The following is a 10,406-nucleotide window of genomic DNA, read 5'->3' on the forward strand; positions in this document are numbered from 1 at the left end:
CTTCTGCCCCTGTTTAGCAGCAGCAAACCTCCTGACTGGCTGCTGGGAGCACCACCTATCCATTTAGCACCAGCTGGGGCCATGGGTCTGCTGTGGCAAGCCTCCTGGATCCTTTAGCTCCTGACCCTGTTTTTTGGCTTATTTCTAGACTTGGACTTCGGATTTCCCTGAGATTCTGTTTCCTGGCTCCTGACCCTGGTTTGGCTCTATTTTCAGATTTTACCCTGTGGATTGCCTCTTGGATTGGTACTCAGCATCTGACCCCTGGATCCTGACCCTGGATTGTGTTGTGGACTCTTCTTCTCGATTTCCTTCTGGCTTTGGTATATGGTTCCTGCCCTTTGACCCAGTCCCAGACCCTCAGTGGCCTAATCATTAGACCAGACCGGCTACACCCCAGTCCCTTATAGCTTGACTGACATCCTTACAGACACAGCTAGGAGCACTCCTGCAGCAGGATGCTACCTTGCAAGGCTGTTCTCTCCTGACACATCATGAACCCAAGATGCCTCTCCCTGGTAAGAGCAACAGACCACCAGGGAAGTTTCAGGGCTTCACTAATCCATACAGGCTCTTGTTTGTCACAGCCCCAAACTTATCCCACTGAGTAGGCCCAAACTAGACTCTTAATTAGCCTCCTAACCAGAAAGACCCTGCTGTAGGCATCTCCCCTACTGCAGATCTCTAGCCCTCTCCTTGATAACCATGAGGACTCTGTGAAGGCCATGAAGATCCCTTTTGGTAACCCTTACTTGAGGTGCTCAGTGAAAATGGCTCTTCAGACCCTTACCCAGGGGCTGCAATCGTTGTCCACCCATACAGCTGAGTTCTGGCGTTTGGTGGCAAAGACCCAGTAGAATGAAGCAGCACAGTGGTACCAGTTCTGTCAGGGGCTGATTGAGGAGGTTAAAGGTGAGCTTGCATGAATCAAGTTGCCTCAGGATCTAGGGACCCTTGTTGATATATGCATTGGCATTGACCTCCAGCTAATTGAGCAGTGTCTGGAAAAGAGCCATTCCTCTCAGAAATGCCAGATCTTCACCTCCCCTCAGTCAGCAGCTGCAGGATATCACTGTCAAACCAAACCTGCACCAGTGGCAGAGGAGCAGCCAGAACCCATGCAAGTGGACACAACAAGGACCCACGCGTCGTTGGGGGAAAAAGAGCAATGGTGAACAAAGGGCCAATGTTTATACTGGGGGGAGGAGTCAGTCGCTGGGTAAATCAGTGTTCAGATCAGCACAGGGTACCTGCCTCAACCTCAGCATTCTCTTCTATGCCCCCCCGGGAGGCTACAGCCCTCCCCACTCCAGTTTCCCCTCCAGCTTTCCCACCCAACTATGAAAACCAATGGTGGACCCAGGAGCCTCCAGTAATTTTATGGATGCAGACTCTGCAAAAGCCCATCAAATCCCAGTTCAGTGGTCCCAGTGCTGGGATCCACCTGACCTGGTGGAATCAAGTGAAGGGCCTCTTCTGTCACTGGGACCAGTCTCCCATGAGGTTGCTCTGCTTATTGCAACCATATAGAGACATCAGGAGAAGTTCCAGTTTGGGCTTATCAGATCCTCTCATTACCCAGTTATCCTGGGCACCCCTTGGCTCGTGTTGCATGACTGCATGGTGCACTGGCAAGCCAGAGAAATTTCCTTTAACTCTCCTTACTATGGGTAGAATTGCTTGCCCTCAGGGGAGCTGCACTCTTTTCCTGACAACCCTGAGCCTCCAGGGTTCCCTGATTCTCCACCTGAATGTGCCCAACCCTCTAAAGTGGGGGAAGCCAGTGCAGTGCCTGGCTACAGTGGTAATTCCAGAAAAGTATCAAGACCTGGCAGATGTTTTTGATGAAAAGAAGGCAGACATCCTCCCGCCTCATAGACCCTGCAGTTGCCCCACTGATCCGAAACCAGGGGCTGAAGTTCCTTCGGGCTCCATTTATACTTTCTCAGAGCCAGAGCTACACATGTTCTGGGAGTACATTCAGGAGAGCTTAAACAAAGGGCTTCTCTGCCCCTTAAAATCCCCAGCAGGAGCCCCAATCTTTTTTGTCCTTAAGAAGGATGGGTCCCACAGCCCCTGTGTTGATTATAGAGCTCTAAATGGGATAACTATCTGCAGCTGCTATCCACTGCCTGTGATGAATAAGCTTTTTGAGCAGCTCTGACAGACCCAGCTTTTTTTCCAAATTAGACTTCTGTGGGGCTTATGATCTTGTCTGTATATAGGAAGGGAATGAATGGTTAAAGGGCTTTCCAGACTTGGAATGGGCATTTTGAATATCTGGTCATGCCCTTTGGCTCTGTAATGCCCGTGCTGCATTTCAGCATTTTGTCAATGACATTTTTAGGGACATACTGGAATAGTTTGTTATAATACACCTGGATGGCATTCTGATCTTCTCCAATGACCCAATACATCATACACAACATATGCATTGAGTTTTACAGAGGCCCTAAGAGAGTCAGTTCTATGTCAACTTAGAAAAGTACAAGTTTGATAAAACAACAGTTGAAGTTTTAGAATACATTATCTCCTCCAGAGGCCTGACCATGGACCCCTGCAAAGTATCTGCAATCTCTGACTGGGCTGCCCCACAAGATGTGGAGTCCAATGGTTCCTGGGATGCACTATTTTTTATAAGCATTTTATAAAGTGGTTCTCCCACTTGACAGCCTCACTCACCAGTCTCCTCAAGAAGGAGATGCTATTTAATTGGTCACAGGAAGATAAGGAAGTTTTTGAAACACTCAAGAAGGCATTCACCTCTGCACCCATCCTAGTGCATCCTGACCTTGCAAAACCATTTATGGTTGAAGCAGATTCTTCCAGTTGTGTCATAGGGGCTATTCTATCCCAGGACCCAGACACTCCAAAGTGACAACATTCCTGTGCATTCTACTCTTGGACCCTAACACCCTTGAAGAGGAACTACAACATCTGGGATCAAGAGGTGCTTGCCATTAAGGCAGCTTTGGAAGAGTGTTGATATCTCCTAAAGGAGCCCTCCACCCCATCCAGGTAATAACAGACAACAAAAATCCGGAATACCTCCAGATCACTTGGAAGCTGAATGGCCCCCAAGTCCACTGGTCAGTATTCTTCTTCTGCTTTGATTTTGTGGTCACTTACCACTCAGGAACTAAGAATCAGAGAGCAGATGGCTTGTTCTGAAAAGATGAACTCTGGGTACCCAGACCACCATCCTTTTCCACCATGCTTCAGTCTAAGAACTTTATTTCAGGCACTGCTCCACATAACCTGTCCTCACTGATTCAATCAGCCCTTGCAGAGGATCCATTTGCCAGGGGGCTGTGCCAGGAAGCAGGCTAATCCAGACCCAGTTTTCAGTGGTGTAATGGGTTCCTATTTTTCCAACAGCACCTTTATATTCCCAAAGGCCCACTGAGACCCTGAATATGTAAGCTTTGCCATGACACCACACCCACCAGCCATTTTGGCCACTCCAAAACACAAGTATTAGTCTCTTGACAGTTCTGGTGACCTTGAATGAACTTTGACATTAAACAATATGTTTGCTCTTGTGCCATGTGTGCCCAAAACAAGAAGCTCCAGATCAAACTAGTTGGACTTCTTCAGCTGTTACCCACTCACTTTTTGCCTTGCTCTATGGTTTCCATGGATTTTATTGTGGACCATCTGTGCTCCATGGGCTGCTCTATGCTCTTGGTGGTGGTTGACCTGTTGACTAAGATGGCCTACTTTGTGAGACCGCACAACTCTTCCTGGAACACATTTTCCAGCTCCACAAATGTCCCACTCAAGTGCTTTCAGACTGTGACCCCCATTTCATCTCATATTTCTGGCATGAATTCCACAAGGCTCTGGGTATAGAACCCTTTCATTCCTCAGCATAACACGCCCAAACCAATGGGCAGATAGAGCAAGTGAGCCAAACCCTCAAACAGTATCTCAGATGTTTCTGGAACTACCACCAAGACAACTGGGGAACTCTGCTCCCTTTGGCAGGGTTTGCTTATAATAACGTCTTCCGTGCATCCACACTCCAGACTCTATTTTTTGCTAATTATGGGTTCCACCCCTCAGTTTCATCCAACACTCTCTGCCTTCCCCCAAGTTCCAGTGGTAGAAGACCTCATCACATACCTCCAGCAGGTACAACAAGAACTGAAGGACCACCTGGATCCCACCAAGGCCACATATAAGCACTGGACTAACCAAAACTGTCAGCCTAGCCCCACTGTTCTGGTGGGTAATAAGGTATGGCTTCTAAAAACATCCAGCCTGCAAGGCCATCAACAAGTTAGTCCATCAATATCTCAGTCCTTTTGCAGTTGTGGAACAAATCAACCCTGTCATGTATAAACTCAGTCTGCCAGCAACATCGAAGGTGCACCCCGTTTTTCACAGCTTCGTCCTCAAACCCTATACTGAAGACCCTTTTTCCTGACTGTGGGACCCCTCCCCTCCACAATAGTTGAAGGGCATAAAGAATATATCATCAGACAGATTTTAGACTCCAAGCAAGTCCAGAGGAAGCTCTACTATCTAGTGGACTGGAAGGGATACTGTCCTAAAGAATAGTCTCAGGAACTGGCCAACTATGTCCATGCTCTAGAACTAGTGAAGGCTTTCCATCTTGAGCACCCAGGAAAGCCTGGACCTGGGCCACATGGAAGATGACCTGGAGGAGGGGGGTAGGGGGGCACTGTTAGGGACACTGATCAGGCAGATCAGCTTGGGCAAAGTATCTCAGCAGCCACACCTGTAGTAAGCCTCAGCTAATGTCCTCTGCCCCAGTTTATGAGAAGTAAGCATCCTGGTTGGGTGCTGTGAGTACCACCTATCCATTTAGCACCATGGGTTTGCAGGCAAGTCAACAGTTCTGCTGTGGCAAATCTCTGGCTTCCTGTGCTCTGGTTCTCCTGGCTCCGGACCCTGGTTTGACTGTTTTGGGATTTCACCCTGTGGAATACATCTTGGATTGGTACTTGGCATCTGACCCCAGGATCCTGATCCTGGACTATGCTGTAGACTCTGCTTCTGATTTCCCTCTGGCTTTGGTATATGGGTCCTGCCCTTTGACCTAGCCCCAGGCTCTGCTTTCCCTTGATGACCTATTAGGCCAGATCGCCTATGCCCCAGTCCCTTACAAAATCTACCTTGTCTGGACCACCCCAGCTAGATCACTGAGAGGATAATGAGTGCAGATGGGAACAAGGGCATGCACCCAGATTTGAGCAAACCTCCCGTTCAGCCTTCAATATATATATCAGGTAAAAGAATACTATGGAAGCCAGTCTCACTGCCAACTGTGGAGTCTGTGGTACCTACTCACCACCTGGCCTATGGTTGATGTCAGGAGGCAGTTCTGGAGAAGTGGAACTGAATTACTCTCTAATTTCACATCAGATCCTTCAGCTACATCCTAACTTCAGTTAGAGCAAGGATTCTCTCATCATATAGTGTTCTTCCAATGAGAGGATAAAGCTACCCACATAGAAGGTGAGACCACAGGGCAGTATTTTTTTAAATTTTTTTTAGCCACCGGAGAAAGGATATTAACAGATTAGAAGTGAGACAACGGATGATTTTCTCATCATTTTAGAGCTGTTTGGCTCAAACCAACATCCACACCAATGTTTTCAAAGGTAGCTGTTGATTTGGGGCATTTATTTTTGGGGCCCAGGCTGAGTGGCCACTTTTGAGACTGTGGCTGTAGAGCTCAATGATGTCATTGCAAAAAAGGCTGGGGGTCTGCTCTTATATCTCTGACCAGGATCTGAGATAAATTGTACGGTGAGAAAAGAAGCATGGGAAGAGACACAAGGGGTTCAGCCAGAGATCTGTGGATGCAGCAGTGTAACCCTCCCCTGGCCCCTATGATTTTGTTTCCTCAGCAAGGATAAATATTGTAAATGCCTTCTCATCAGTGCAACTCCCTTTCATCTCTCACCAAGCGCTCATTTACTCACTCAGCACTAATCCTAGGGTATCTCTGAGTTGGGGGAGCAGAGATAAGAGAATCCTGTGTTTAAGGTAGGCCAGCCTCTGAGACTGGGGATAATTATGGTTATTATCAAATATGGCACCAGGAATCAGACTCCTTCACACTGGAAGTGCACACACAGAGCAATCATAGAGCTATAAATTGGTATTTTTACCAAAGGAAATTGGGAGAAGCTAAGAGACACAAGGAAGGTGGGAGAGATGTGGGCAGAGTCAAAGGTGATAATATCACTTCACAACTGGATGCTGTTATGTTAGAGATTACAGAACAGGTGGGCACATGAACTACTGGGTCACAGAACTCCTGTTGACAGGCTGTCATTTCCCATGCTGCCAACAGGCAAAATTAACTCAGGAGTAAATTTCTTAGCAGTAAAGGTGAAACACAAAAGGATAAAACAGTATCCAGGCATCCAGATCCTGCTGTGTTGGGCTGCATGGATCCCACAAGGATAGGCAGCCCAGGGCCAACGGTGGTGGATGCTGTCAGAAAAACATTTACTGAATACATATAAAATCACCTAACCACAGGATGCCAAAATTGAATCCTACCTGGGCCTCCACTGGCATCTTGCCAAGACCTGGAGAGCTGTACCTAATTTACATGAAAGGCAGGCGGTTACAAATGTCCTTATCTTTAATTAGGAGGAAAGACCTGAGGAAAAATACAGATTCCAGTGTGCAAAATGCTCTGGCTACTCAGACCCAGATGGTGCATTGCATGTTGGGGCCTGAAATCTTTGCTGGTCACTAAACTGAGGGCCTTTATACTACCTGGTAGAACTCTCTAGGCTAGACCTTGTATTGACTTGAATTAATGATGCAGCAATAAGGATAAAGCATAAGCATAAAGAGGTGTGCTGATGAGGTTGAACTTGAGACCTAAGGAAGGAATGTGGGCTCGGACAGGAATGAAGATGGAGCCCTGAGAAGACAGAATGGGCTTAGAACCTCACAGCCTCTGCCAGGCCCAGACACTCCCTTTGGGAGGAGCTTCCTGCTAGGCTGAAAACTGTCAAGAATCTTTCTTTTGGGAGTCAGCAGAGGAGACATTTTTGTGTGGAGACAACAGGTTCTGGAGTGAGTTGCACCTAGAGCCCCCCTCACCATATCTGAAATGACCTTTATATAAATAACTCTGGCTTGAGCAGTGGGGACAGATAATGTGATCCTTAGCTAGGAAATGGGATCCTCACCACCCAGCCCAAAGGGAACGGGTGTAAAATCAACTCGAAGAAAACATCTTCCAGATGAGATCCAAAGCTAACACCACAGTCTCCTCTCACATCATTCCCTCCTGTTATCTCCCCCCTCCCTTTCACACCCTCCTTCTTTCTCTCTCCCTCTGACCATGTTCTGCAGCCAAGAAATAGCATGAGATGCATTTCCAGCACTGTATTACCAGCGGGCGGTCAGGGAGGGGGCAGCCAAGGGACAGCAGCACCATGGTGAGGATGTGCTGGATTTCCTGATCCAAGCCACGGTTTCTGGCTCCCCCTTCACCCTCAGCTCTGTTTCACAGGAATGGGGGTTGTTTGGAGATGGGATGTGCAAATGCATGCCCATGTGTGGGAGCCATTGACCCTACCTCCAAGCACAAGAGCTCCTCAAAGCATCCCTGAGACCAGCAGAAAATCTGCTGGTGCCTCAGCCACTCCATCCACAAGGGCAGAGCATGAATCTGTCAGTCCCTGGCTCCAGCACCCTCGGTTCTGGTGACTGACACATACACTGAATCTTCCAAACATGTTTCTACCACATGTTTTCACTCTGACCTCACATTCAGTGTTGCCTGGATCCCAAACTCTATGTGCATGTGCATCTTTAATCTGTCCTTTCTCACTATACAATGGTTACGTCTGGAGCTGATATCCTGAAAGTCTCCAGGATTCCAAATGTGAGCTCTCCATTCCTCCCACCCTCCGCAGTCACCTGTGTTGGGACTCGCCTTCCCTCTGCTCTCTCCTTCCCCACTCGTTGGTTATGGGCTTGCTCCTACTGAGGTGCCCTGGGGCAATCCCAATTCAAATACAGTTTAGTTCTCACAGTCTTGCCACTCCTGCAGCGAAACCCCTGGTTTCTCTCCAAAGAGAAACCAGCAGAGGGCTAGTCCAGCTGGGCTCCAGCTCAGTTCCCGGAGATTAAGACCTTTGCAGGTTCTGCTCATGTTGGCAGGCTGTACAAATGGGGAGGGGATTCTTGTGAGTTTTCTCTTTTCTTTTTGAAAGTATTTTTCCTCCCTGCTTGCCAAGATAAATCTCCCTTCCCAGCTGTGACATCTGCACTTCCCTTCTCTGCTTTCACTAAGGAATGAAGCCCCCTGCACTCCAGCTTCACAACTGAGGTTTCCTTTACATTTGAGAAAGAAGAGCCCATATGTTCTAGCCAGGCCTTTTGCCCTCTTAAAAATGTGGTGAATTTTAGTGCTCATGAAAGTCAGGGTCTGAGAACACTAACATGAGCCAGTCAACGAGGGCAAGACACTATGCAAGCTCTTCTTTCCCAGCTCAGTCAGTGCACCTCGATCCTGACCTTCAGCCCCTCCTGCCTTTGTAGACCTGGGTCCTGTCACAATTCATCCACAGGCCCTCAGTCCTGACCTGCCATCCTAATCCTGGTCTTTCCCCACACCACACCCCCAAGGTACATCAGTCCTCACCTCTGCTCCCTGCTACTCCATTCCTGGGCTTCTCACAGCTCTGCTCAGAGTACTGACCCACAGTCCTTCCCACTGTCCTAGTCCTGGATCTGTATAAAAAAAACAGCTGGAGTGCCTCAGTCTGATCAATCAGTGGACTACACTGCTGTGCCAGCCCCAGGGCCATTACAGAGCTCTGCAGTGCCATTCAGTCCTGAACGCAGCATCCCCTTGCTACTCTAGCATTCAGTCATCCCCATGAACCACCAGTAATGACTCGACACTCTGTGATCATTTTAAATGAAAACACTTCAGAGAAGAACACGAAGATCCCTAGGTTTGGATCTTCAGAAGATTAGGGGCTAAATGAACCCACTCTGCAGCCAGCGCCAGAGACTATCACTATGCTAGGTTTAATGTGGGAGGAAGAAGAGGAAGAAGTAAGGAACTTTCACATTATTAGAAACAGCACAGGGGACCCCTCCCTCACAGAACTGCGATGGATTATCTGCTCCTATCCAGGCCAGTGGTTCTCAGCCTTTTTAGACTGAAGACATCCTGCATTAGACTCGAGGCAGCCCTTGGAAAACCCCAGCTCTTCGTTTTCTCTTGTTTTTTGCTACAGAACAATACTAGAACAATTCTTCTATTGCAAAGCACTCAGAAAGACCACAACAGGTCAGCCAGTTTTCAACCCACCAGATTTCCTACTTGAAATCTCTGGGTTTCTCTTGTGAGTCAGTGTTAACACCATGTGGTACCCCGCAGCACCTTTGCAAGGATCTCAAGGCACCCCAGGGTGCTGCGCAGCCTGGTTGAGAATCACAGCTCCAGGCAAAGAGGTCTTTTGAGTCCCTTCAGATGGAAAGCGCCAAGTGCTGTCATGCATTGCCGGTGGCCCTCGTCCCTGATACTCAGCAGAGTCTCAGTGCATCTCGTGCATGGCACTGCAGAAATCGCCTTCCATAAAGCATCTGTGCTGATGCCTGGATTTACACTTCCCAATGCAAGGCGCCACATGTTTTCCTGAAGGTGAGGGAGGCTGGAGGTGATCCTGCAGGTGGTGAAAGCAGGTCGGGATACCAGGCAACCCTGACTTTCACAACATGGGCCACTGGGACCACTTTGCCTGATGTTGTCTCTTGTGGGCTAAGATCAAGTGGGGGCATCCAGATCCCAAGACTTCCAGGCTTGGGCTTGCATGTAGGATGCCTGCCAATGGATTTGGGAGTATCTGAAGTGCCAGGGGGATGCTCACTGGTTGCAGCGCCATATGCGGTGTTTAGAATGACTGAGTTCTGCCCGCTCAATCAATACGGTGTTTGGAACGATTGAGTTTTGCTCATTTGATATGATTTGGAACTGATTTGACCTGGAACACAAAATATATTATTAAAAAAAAAAGGGAGGGGGCGGCGGGGAGGGTGTCACTGGGACAAACTCAACGCCTCCTTTGGACCCTACACACCTACCAAGGGGCACATGCTATCAACTGACTCAAGTAGTTAGGGGGTCTAATAAGAGCCACGGAGCTTTGTCGACCCCCGAGCGGGGGGAGGCTGGACCCGCTGATCTGACGAGGTCCCTCCCAGCCCTGTGAATCTGTGACCGACGGAGTCGTTTGCTTTCAGAAGCGCTGGGGATCCCCCGCCCCAAACGCGTGGTGCGCTGTGGGGGCTCTGGGGCACTTCGCACGGGACAAGGCGGCGGCGAAATGCGGAGCCGCTTCCCCCGGCTCCCGCGGCGCGGCTGGTTGCCGGGGCAGAGAAGCGCAGGGCGC

The sequence above is a fragment of the Alligator sinensis genome, unplaced genomic scaffold (genome assembly GCF_000455745.1).
Source record: "Alligator sinensis unplaced genomic scaffold, ASM45574v1 scaffold592_1, whole genome shotgun sequence".
NCBI lineage: Eukaryota > Metazoa > Chordata > Crocodylia > Alligatoridae > Alligator > Alligator sinensis.